Consider the following 12,314-nt stretch of genomic DNA (forward strand, 5'->3'; position numbering starts at 1 on the left):
TAGTGCAATCAAGCAGATGCAGCATGGATTCATGAAGGGGAAATCATGTTTAACTAATTTACTGGAATTCTTTGAGGATATAACGAGCATGGTGGATAGAGGTGTACCGATGGATGTGGTGTATTTAGATTTACAAAAGGCATTCGATAAGGTGCCACACAAAAGGTTATTGCAGAAGATAAAGGTACGCGGAGTCAGAGGAAATGTATTAGCATGGATCGAGAATTGGTTGGCTAACAGAAAGCAGAGAGTCGGGATAAATGGATCCTTTTCGGGATGGAAATCGGTGGTTAGTGGTGTGCCACAGGGATCGGTGCTGGGACCACAACTGTTTACAATATACATAGATGACCTGGAAGAGGGGACAGAGTGTAGTGTAACAAAATTTGCAGATGACACAAAGATTAGTGGGAAAGCGGGTTGTGTAGAGGACTCAGAGAGGCTGCAAAGAGATTTAGATAGGTTAAGCGAATGGACTAAGGTTTGGCAGATGGAATACAATATCAGAAAGTGTGAGGTCATCCACCTTGGGAAAAAAAACAGTAAAAGGGAATATTATTTGAATGGGGAGAAATTACAACATGCTGCGGTGCAGAGGGACCTGGGGGTCCTTGTGCATGAATCCCAAAAAGTTAGTTTGCAGGTGCAGCAGGTAATCAGGAAGGCAAATGGAATGTTGGCCTTCATTGCGAGAGGGATGGAGTACAAAAGCAGGGAGGTCCTGCTGCAACTGTATAGAGTATTGGTGAGGCCGCACCTGGAGTACTGCATGCAGTTTTGGTCACCTTACTTAAGGAAGGATATACTAGCTTTGGAGGGGGTACAGAGAAGATTCACTAGGCTGATTCCAGAGATGAGGGGGTTACCTTATGATGATAGATTGAGTAGACTGGGTCTTTACTCGTTGGAGTTCAGAAGGATGAGGGGTAATCTCATAGAAACATTTAAAATAATAAAAGGGATAGACAAGATAGAGGCAGAGAGGTTGTTTCCACTGGTCGGGGAGACTAGAACTAGGGGGCACAGCCTCAAAATACGGGGGAGCCAATTTAAAACCGAGTTGAGAAGAAATTTCTTCTCCCAGAGGGTTGTGAATCTGTGGAATTCTCTGCCCAAGGAAGCAGTTGAGGCTAGCTCATTGAATGTATTCAAGTCACAGATAGATAGATTTTTAACCAATAAGGGAATTAAGGGTTACGGGGAGAGGGCGGGTAAGTGGAGCTGAGTCCACGGCCAGATCAGCCATGATCTTGTTGAATGGCGGAGCAGGCTCGAGGGGCTAGATGGCCTACTCCTGGTCCTAATTCTTATGTTCTTATGTTCTTATGTAGCTCAGACCTTCATGGCAGGGGAAGAGGAGACCAAACTAATTTACGCGTGCAGCCCTGGTTCCAACATGGCGATGGACCAGGGAGTTAACATGGTGAACACGGCTCGGGACCCCGCAGGCAGGCAAGGGCATTTCAAAACCGCCCAGGCAGCAACAGACTCTAGGGTGGGCCCGCAACAGGGACAATGGAATGGGGATCGGCAATTCACGCCATTTCAAGGAACAATGCGTCCCGTGATGGGACCATTGACACCCACCATCAGAGCGCTTAGAAATAATCAAAGGGACAATCAGAGAGGAATGCCTGGTAATAGCCCTTTTGTTAACAACAATCTCAGCTCATGCTGGAGGAGTGGGGGTAAACATACTGCGAAAAGCTGCAGGTTCCAGCAATTTATCTGTAGGAATTGTGGACATTTGGCCAGAATGTGCAGAAAGGCTGAGGCGAGACTAATCTACGAGATGAGAGGAACCAGACGAGGGGTCTGCAATGCAGGATGATGCTTGGGGCAAAACCATGGATGCTGAGGTTCAGCGGGTTCATGTGGCTGACGTCCACAGCTCATACACCAAAACGCCACCCATGATGATGAAAGTTTTATTGAATGGCATCCCGGTGCGCATGGAGCTGGACACAGGAGCCAGCCAGTCACTTATGAGCGCCCAACAATTTGGGAGACTATGGCCACACAGAGCTAGCAGGCCCAAACTGGAACGCATTGACACGCAGCTACGGACGTACACCAAAGAGATCATCCCAGTGCTAGGCAGTGCAAACTTGGTGGTAACACATAATGGATCACAGAACCGGCTGCCACTCTGGATCATCCCGGGAAATGGCCCCCCGCTTTTGGGGAGGAGCTGGCTAGACGGAATGAACTGGAAATGGGGGGATGTGCACGCCATTTCATCTGTGGACCGAAGTTCATGCTCACAGGTCCTACAAAAATCCGGGTCACTGTTTCAACCCGGTGTCGTAACTTTCAAGGGCACCAAAGTAGTGATACGCATCACCCCGGACGCCAGACCAGTGCACCACAAAGCCAGAGTGGTGCCGTATGTGATGCATGAGAAAACTGAAAGTAAACTGGACAGGCTGCTCAGAGAGGGCATAATTTCACCCATGGAATTCAGTGACTGGGCAAGCCCCATCGTTCCTGTCCTTAAAGCGGATGGCTCGGTCAGGATTTGTGGCGACTACAAGGCCACCATCAACCGAGTGTCACTGCAGGACCAATACCCGCTCCCGAGAGCAGAGGACCTTTTTGCCACGCTGGCAGGTGGAAAGCTGTTCACTAAATTGGACCTCACTTCGGCCTACCTTACTCAGGAACTGGCTGAAAAATCCAAGCTTCTGACCACCATCACGACGCACAAGGGGTTATTTATCTACAACAGGTGTCCGTTTGGCATTCGTTCGGCGGCAGTTATCTTTCAGAGAAACATGGAAAGCTTGCTCCAATCCATTCCTGGAACAATCGTAATCCAAGACGACATCCTAATAACGGGTCGAGACACCGAGGAACACCTCCACAACCTGGAGGAGATGCTACGCCGACTGGACCGGGTAGGCTTGCGGCTGAAAAAGGCCAAGTGTGTGTTTTTGGCCCCAGAGGTCGAATATTTGGGCAGGAGGGTTGCCGCAGACGGGATCCGGCCCACTGAATCAAAAACGGAGGCGATTCGCCGGGCGCCCAGGCCCGGCAACACGTCGGAGTTGCGATCATTCCTGGGACTTTTGAACTATTTCGGGAACTTTCTGCCTAACTTAAGCACATTGTTGGAGCCGTTACACGTGCTCCTGCATAAAGGTTGTGAATGGTTTTGGGGGGACTGTCAAGAACGGGCTTTCAATAGGGCGAGGAACCTGCTTTGTTCTAACAAGCTGTTGACCTTGTACGACCCCTATAAAAAAATGGTTTTAACGTGTGATGCATCATCCTACGGGGCTGGATGCGTGTTGCAGCAGGGCAATGATGAAGGCCGACTCCAACCAGTGGCTTATGCCTCCAGGTCACTCTCCCAGGCAGCGCGTGGATACGGCATAGTCGAAAAGGAAGCACTCGCTTGTGTTTACGATGTGAAAAAGATGCACCAGTACCTTTTCGGTAGACGGTTCGAGTTAGAAACGGACCACAAGCCGGTAACATCCCTGTTGTCCGACAGCAAGGCTGTCAATGCCAATGCGTCAGCTCGCATACAGCGATGGGCCCTCATGCTGGCTGTGTATGACTACACCATACGGCACCAGCCAGGCACCGAAAATTGCGCTGACGCACTCAGCAGGCTCCCACTGGCCACCACCGAGGGGGCGTTAGAGCAGAGCGCCGAGATGGTCATAGCCGTTGAAGCTTTTGACAGCGCAGGCTCCCCCATCACAGCCCGCCAGATCAAAATCTGGACCAACAGAGACCCCCTTCTGTCCACGATAAAGAAATGTGTTCTGACTGGGGATCGGGGGCCCGCACACGGGGCGTGCCCCGAGGAGGTCAGACCATTTCACAGACGGATGGATGAGCTCTCCATCCAAGCCGACTGCCTGCTATGGGGCAGCCGGGTAGTCATGCCCAGAAAGGAAGGGAAGCATTCATCAGGGAACTCCACAGCGAGCACCCTGGCATCGTGTTAATGAAGGCCATTGCCCGTTCACATGTATGGTGGCCGGGAATTGACTCAGATCTGGAACACTGGGCTCGCAGGTGCACGACGTGCGCCCAGCTGGGCAATGCCCCCAGGGAGGCCCAACTCAGCCCGTGGCCCTGGCCCACCATGCCATGGTCACGTATTCATGTAGACTATGCGGGCCCGTTCATGGGAAAAATGTTCCTGATTGTTGTTGATGCATACTTAAAATGGATCGAGTGCATCATATTAAACTCGTGCACGACATCCATCACCGTGGAGAGTCTGCGTACGGTTTTCGCGACCCACGGCTTGCCGGACATCCTGGTCAGCGACAATGGCCCGCGCTTCACCAGCCATGAATTCCAGGAGTTTGTGTCGGTTAGTGGTATCAAACACGCCCGGACAGCGCCGTTGAAGCCGGCTTCCAATGGCCAGGCGGAACGTGCGGTCCAAGTCATAAAACAGGGCATGCTCCGTATCCAAGGACCCTCCCTTTAGTACCACCTATCGTGCCTCCTGCTGGCCTACAGGTCCCGCCTGCACTCGCTCACGGGAGTCCCGCCAGCGGAACTCCTCATGAAACGCACGCTTAAAACGCGGCTGTCCCTCATTCATCCAGCCCTGGCAGACATTGTTGAGGGCAAGCGCCAGTCCCAAACTGAGTGCCATGATCAAAACTCAAGGGGGAGGTGTATAGAAATGGATGACCCGGTATTTGTTCTCAACCGTGCTTTGGGACCCAAGTGGCTTGAGGGCACAGTAATTGGCAAAGAAGGAAATAGGGTCATACTGGTCAGACTCAACAATGGGCAGATATGCTGCAAGCATTTGGACCAAGTAAAGAAAAGGTTCAGCATAGACACTGAGGAACTGAGGAAGAGCATGAGATGTCACCCACACCACTGCCAGTGGCCGAGCAACAAGGACAGTCCTCAGCATGCACAGTCCCTGCGGCCAGCTAGGACAGGCCGGAATCACCTCAGGTGACAGAGACGCATGCCGAGGCTCAGCCACCAGAGCCACAACTGCGGCGCTCCACGAGAGAGCGTCGACCACCTGAAAGACTTAACCTTTGACACAAAAAGACGTGAGGGGGGAGGTGATGTCATGTATGCAACCATCATGCAACGGAAATCTTCATATAACTGTAACCTTCATATAACTCCTGCACACTGTACCTATATCCTAGAAATGCACACCCTGACCACAGGGGGTGAACTTGTGGGAGACACTCCTCACCTGGGCATTCAGGTATTTAAAGGGAGGTCCCACGCAGGGTCAGTCTCCTTGGTCCTGGGAATAAAGGAAGGTCACGTAGTGACTGTGTCTGCAGTACATGCCTCGTGTGATTCTGTAGCAAGGTGCAGGGACATCACATAGGGGAATCAAGGGATATGGGGATCGAGCGGAGATGAAGGCAATGATCAGCCGTGATCTTATTAAATGGCAGGGCAGGTTCGAGGGGCCGTATGGCCTACTCCTGCTCCTAATTCTTATGTTGTTATATCGAAATTCCATTCCAAGTCAGATGTCATCCACATGGGGTTGGCCAGTGCCAGCAAACTATTGCACTGCAGGAGGCATCACGCTTGAGCCCAATCCCAACCTGGCTCAACATTCACACACTCCATCTCAGCAGCAAGACCACGGGGGAGCGGCCAGGTGCGGTGACCATCGGTACTGTCTCCCCCCCCCTCCCTCCCTCGCCCGGCGGCCGTCTGCGGCCACACCGGCTGACGCCCGTGCGACGGGAGAGCGGAAAGAAGAGAAGCTGAGATCTTCCTGGTCTGAATAGCTCAGCCCCACAGTTGTGGCCTTGATCAACTGACTGCCTTGACTTTTGAAAGGCAGGGAGAGAGAGAGCGAGGATAGAGAGAGAGTGAGGGAGAGAGAGAGAGGGAGAGCTCCCCAATGGAGAGGCGCACTACAGAGTAACTGCATTATATTCCGAGTCGCAGGAGCACATTCAGCCGAGCCTGGTAACTAGCTCCTGCTTTGAGCTGCTAATTGACAGTCGATCTTGCTGGTAAATAGCACAATCCCCTCCCAAGCCCACACATGACACCAGCACATCAATCACCCGCTCTAAGTCCGTCCGCCTGAGTTTGAGAACCGCTGACCAGTGACCCCCTTTCCACTTTTACCTTTGGTTGATGTCATCGCCATGGCGACGGACGGGATTGTGGACGGCAGATGGCACCCAGAGGAGAATCTCTGTTCACAGAGACAGAAAAGACATTAAAAGGGGTGGGGGAAGGAGTGGGGGGGGGGGGGGGACGGAGTGGGGGGGGGAGGGGGAGGAAACTTTCTTGTGTTCCTTGAAACACTGGCCCTCACAGTTTGCAAGTGTCATTATCTCGATCTCCACGGTCCCCGTTGTTCAAGTCCTCACTTAATCTCCATTCTCCGCTGCCTAATTGCTGGAGCTTTGCTGCTGTTGGTCCCGCCACAATGGCCGCCTTGCCTTTTTTGTGCTGCGGAACCCCACGGGCCCTCCCGTTGCCTCCCCTGACTTTATCCGGCAACTCGCCCAAGCTCGCAGGGCGGCAAGGCCCTGGGCAACGTTGCCTGTGCTGGGCTGGAGGGAGCAGCGTGCGGCGGCCCAGCCCGGGAATCGGCGTGGTCCCGGCCTGCAAGACCATCAGTAGGCCGGGGCCATTGGCGGGAGCAACGTGCGGCGGTTGGTGGGAGCAGCGCGTGCTGCTGCAGGAGGGCGATGGCTGCGAAGCCAGGTCGCTGATCGCAGCGCGGGCAGGCACAGCAGGAGTGGCAAAGGAGCGGCAAGAGTCCGTAGAGGGAAGTGACTGGGGCCCTGAAGAGGCAAGAGTTCGGGGCCCAGAAGAGTCATGGGCCCAGCGGCAGCACGAGCCAGCCCATATGTGTGCGCACTAGGCCCGTGCGGCAGAGCTGGTCTCCAGTCCTCCTTACCACTGGAACCTAGCTCTGTCAAGCCTGTGTGGTGGCTGGTGTGCACATTAAAAAAAAATCCAGGCACAGGCATCTTCCGCCCTTCAACATGTCGTTCTGCACCTGGAATATCAGGTCCTTCGTTGAAACACCTGTGAACTCATCCCTTTTTGGTGTGGAAACGGATCGTCCTCGATACGAGGGACCGCCTATGATGATGATGGGATGCTCCCAGGTAGCACCTTTGGCTCAGTTTGGGGTAAGGGCCCTGTTGCTACAACTGTACAGGGTATTGGTGAGACCACACCTGGAGTACTGCGTACAGCCTTGATCTCCTTATTTAAGGAGGGACATACTTGGATTGGAGGCAGTTCAGAGAAGGTTCACCAGGTTGATTCCGGAGATGAGGGGGTTGTCTTACGAAGAAAGGTTGAGCAGGTTGGGCCTATACTCATCAGAGTTTAGAAGAATGAGAGGTGATCTTATTGAAACATACAGGATTCTGAGGGGGCTTGACAGGGTAGTTGCAGAGAGAATGTTTCCCCTCGTGGGGGAATCGAGAACTAGGGGGCATAGTTTCAGAATAAGGGGCCGCCCATTTAAAACTGAGATGAGGAGGAATTTCTTCTCTCAGAGGGTCATGAATCTTTGGAATTCACTGTCCCAGAGAGCTGTGGAGGCTGGGTCACTGAATATATTTAAGGTGGAGATAGACGGATTTTTGAGCGATAAGGGAGTCAAGAGGAGCATTGTCAGAGGACGCTGTCTTGCACTTGAGGCATTAGACCTAGACCTGGCCTGCCTGCTCAGCTGGGTATAAAGGATCCGATGTCATTACTTCAGGAAGAGCAGAGAGTGGTGTTCGAGCCAATTCCTTCCTTAACCTGAAACAGGTGGTTGAGTCATTCACTCTTCTGCTGTTTTGTGGGACCTGGTTGTGTTTGCCACATAATAACGAGGTTCAAAGGATTAAATTGTGAGGACAAGTTGCATAGATGAGGCTTGTATTCCCTTGAGTATAGAGGATTAACGGGTGATCTAATTGAGCTGCTCATAACGATTAAAGGATTTGATAGGGGAGATAGAGAGAAACTATTTCCTCTAGTGCGGGAGGCCAGAACAAGACAGTATAATCTGAAAATTAGAGCGAGACCTTTCAAGGGTTATGTCAGGAAGCACTACTTCACAAAAAGGGTAGTGGAAATCTGGCAGCAGTCCCTCAATACTGCCCCTCCGACAGTGCAGCACTCCCTCAGTACAGCCCCTCCGACAATGCAGTGTTCCCTCAGTACTGCCCCTCCAGCAGTGCAGCGCTCCCTCAGTACTGCCCCTCAAACAGTGCAGCGCTCCCTCAGTACTGCCCCTCCAGCAGTGCAGCGCTCCCTCAGTACTGCCCCTCCAGCAGTGCAGCGCTCCCTCAGTACTGCCCCTCAAACAGTGCAGCGCTCCCTCAGTACTGCCCCTCAAACAGTGCAGCACTCCCTCAGCCTTCGTCTCTTCTGGGCCCCGAACTCACGTGTCTCCTGGGCACCGATCAAGTTGCTCCACGATCACTCGCTGCTCCTTCGGCCAGACTTCGCCGCTCCTGCTGTGCCTGCCCAAGCTCCAATCACCGACCTGGGTTATGGTAATGTCCAATCCAGTCTTCCTCTTCACAGCCATCACCCTCCAGCCCTTCAGTACTGTCCCTCTGACAGTTCAGCGCACCCTCAGTGCTGCCCTCCAACAGTGCAGCGCTCCCTCAGTGCTGCCCCTCCAACAGTGCAGCCACCCTCAGTACTGTACCTCCAACAGTGCAGCGCTCCCTTGGTGGTACACTGGGTATGTCAGCCTAGATTTTGTGCTCAATTCCTGGAGTGGGACCTAATACACAACCTTCTGACTCAGAGGCAAGAGTGCATGAAGTTCTGTTTGAGAAATGTGACAAAGTGACACCTTCTATGATTTCATGCAGTCGCCAAAACATCACTGCTTGTGTGCAATGTGACAATGAAAGTGACACTTAAGAACATAGGAACAGGAGGAGGCCATTCAGCCCATCTAGTCTGTTCCACCAGTCAACGAGATCATGACTGATCTGTACCTTAACTCCATCCATCGCCTTGATTCCGTATCCTTTTATACCCATGTCTAGCAAAAATCTATCGCTCACAGATTTAAAATGATTAATTGAGCTATAGCACCTATTGCTTTTTGTGGGAGAGAGTTCCACACTTCTACCAGCCTTTGCGTTAAGAAATATTTCCTAACTTCTCTCCAGAAAAGCCTGGCTCTGGTTTTAAGGTGATGGCCCCTTGTCTTAGACTCCCCCCACCAGCAGAAAATGTCTCTATCTTACCGTATTGATTCCTTCAAAATCCGAAAAACCACAATCAAATCACCCCCTAACCTTTGAGAGTCCAGGGAATACAAGCCTAGCTGATGTAATCTCTCCTCATAATCTAACCCTTGGAGTTAGATTCTGGTGAAACTGCACTGCACTCCTTGTAAGGCCAATATGTGCTTTGTATGATCTGGTGCTTTGAACTGTATACAGTACTGTTGGCTCTTTATCTTAATTCATGCTGACAGCAATTACTCCATTAACTAGCAATTACTCCATTAAATAATGACTGTTGTACTAAATTGTTATGATCTAGAACGCACTGCCTGAAAGGGAGGGAGAAGCGCATTCAACAGTAACTTCCAAAGTGGAATTGGATAAATTCCTGAAAAGGGGAAGTTTGCTGGGCTATGGGGAAGAGCAGGTAGAGTGGGACTAATTGGACAGCTCTTTCAAAGAGCCGGCACAGACACGATGGGCTGAATAGCCTTCTCTTGTGCTGTGCAATTGGGGATCATTTTAACCTATCCCGCACGTGGGGACACTGAAAGGACAGGGGGGCGGGGGTAAGGGGAACACCGGTTTCTGCACCCTCGTCCCGTTTCACTCTCCATCAAAGTCAATATCGGTCAGAATGTAAATCCAATGTTCCTCCTTGTAATGTATGCACCTGTGCGTATAATCACATGTCTTTGGGGACTTGGCCTGGAGGGTGTTGCACGGAGCAGTCCCATGCAATAAGTTTTTAAGTCAGTTCATGGGCTCTCAGGCCGCCTGCAATTTCTGCGGTCTGGAAGAGTCCGTGTTCCATGTTTTTATCGAACGTGCAAAGTTGCAGCCCCTCTTCCATTATTTGAAGGGGCTGCTCCTCAAATCCTGGATGCACTTCAGTCCCACACTCCTGATCTTTGGGCACCCTGTGCGGAGGGGAGCGGGTAGGTCCGAGGGCCTCTTCGTAGGACTGCTGCTGGGCACGGCCAAGGAGGCCATCAGCCGGTCCAGGCAGCAGGCGGTCGAGGGGGTCGTTCAGCCTGACTGCCTGCCTCTCTTCCGCGCCTACATCCGAGCCAGGGTGTCCCTGGAGATGGAGCACGCGGTATCCACCGGTATGCTCGCGGCCTTCCGCGAGAGGTGGGCGCCGGAGGGACTGGAGTGCATCATCACTCCCGGGAACAGAATTTTAATTTGATTTAAGTGTCTAAAGTTTAATTTGTTTAAATTGTCGGTTTTAGTGTGTCCTCCCCTCCCCCACCCACCCCCTTTTAGCCAGGGGGCGCTTGTATAATTTGTGTTTTAGTGCCCTCAAAAAAAAACAAGGTCGCACTTGTTTGAAAGTGTTTGGAGTGTCCCCCCCCCCCGCCCCCCGTTTAATCAGGGAGCTCTTGATTTAACGATTTTATTGTCTTCAACTAAAATAGTTGTAGAGCTGTTGAATGCAATTTCTGCGGTCTGGAGGAGTCCCTATTCCATGTTTTTATTGAATGTACGAGGTTGCAGCCCCTGTTCCATTATTTGAAGGGGCTGCTCCTCAAATTCTAGTTACACTTCAGTCCCACACTCCTGATCTTTGGGCACCCTGTGCGGAGGGGAGCGGGCAGGTCTGAAGACCTCCTCGTAGGACTGCTCCTGGGCATGGCCAAGGGGGCCATCAGCCGGTCCAGGCAGCAGGCGGTCGAGGGGGTCGTTCAGCCTGACTGCCTGCCTCTCTTCCGCGGTTACATCTGAGCCATGGTGTCCCTGGAGATGGAGCACGCGATGTCTACCGGTACGCTCGCGGCCTTCCGCGAGAGGTGGGCGCCGGAGGGACTGGAGTGCATCATCACCCCCGGCAACCAAATTTTAATCTGATTAATTTGATTTGATTTGACAAAGGTTCCCTTTATGTTGAATTGTTAATTTGTGTTTACGTTGCCCTCAAAAAAAAAACAAGAGGGCACTTGAATGAAAGTTTCTGGAGTGTGACCCCCCTTTTAATCAGGGGGCACTTGATTTAAATTTAAAGTTGATTTACAGGTACAACAAAATAGTTGTAGAGCTGTTGAGTTGCGAGTGGCTGAGCCCGTCACGTGATGTTCACAAGACTCAATAAAACCCCAGCCAGTTGGGTTCGGGGGATCCACGACGAGGCAGGTGGTTGTGAGCCTGGTGGATGAACTGGTAATGTGTAGTGTAATTGTTAAACCTTTTCCTAATAAACCAGCAATATGTTGCTATGAATTCTTCAGCAAAGAACCCATGAAGCAAACACATTATGCCCCTGATCCCGTGGGATTCCCGCCTGGCGAGTTTGGTTAACATGACTCCATATGGTGTGGTACTGAGCAATACTGGCCAGGAAAAAATGCAATTCTTTCTGTGGTCTGAGCCGCATTGGCTGACCCTGAGGCAAAGTGGTGCTAGGAAGCTACAGGCCAGGAATTCCACCCGGGATCTCCCCATTCCCCCATTGTAACTTCAATGGCAGTCTTGCTACAGCTTAATAAGGTATTGGTGAGGCCACACCTGGAATACTGCGTGCAGTTTTTGTTTCCTTATTTACGAAAGGATATACTTGCTTTGGAGGCAGTTTAGAGAAGGTTCACAAGGTTGATTCCGGCGATGAGGGAGTTGACTTATGAGGAAAGGTTGAGTCGGTTGGGCCTCTACTCATTGGAATTCAGAAGAATGAGAGGTGATCTCATCGAAATGTATAAGATTAGGAGGGGGCTTGATAAGGTGGATGCAGAGAGGATGTTTCCACTGATGGGGGAGACTAGAACTAGAAGGCATGATCTTAGAATAAGGGGCCGCCCATTTAAAACTGAGATGAGGAGAAATTTCTTCTCTCAGAGGGTTATAAATCTGTGGAATTCGCTGCCTCAGAGAGCACTGAAAGCTGGGACATTGAATAATTTTAAGTCAGAAATAGACAGTTTCTTAAACAATAAGGGGATAAGGTGTTAAGGGGAGCGGACGGGGAAGCGAAGCTGAGTCCATGATCAGATCAGCCATGATCTTATTAAATGGCGGGGCAGGCTCGAGGGGCCGTATGGCCCACTCCTGCTCCTATTTCTTATGTTCTTATGTTCTTATGTAACCCAAGAGAAATGGTGTAAATGGCTGATTCCCACCCATTGACATGGATTCATC

The sequence above is a fragment of the Pristiophorus japonicus genome, chromosome 19 (assembly GCF_044704955.1).
Source record: "Pristiophorus japonicus isolate sPriJap1 chromosome 19, sPriJap1.hap1, whole genome shotgun sequence".
In the NCBI taxonomy this organism is placed as follows: domain Eukaryota; kingdom Metazoa; phylum Chordata; class Chondrichthyes; family Pristiophoridae; genus Pristiophorus; species Pristiophorus japonicus.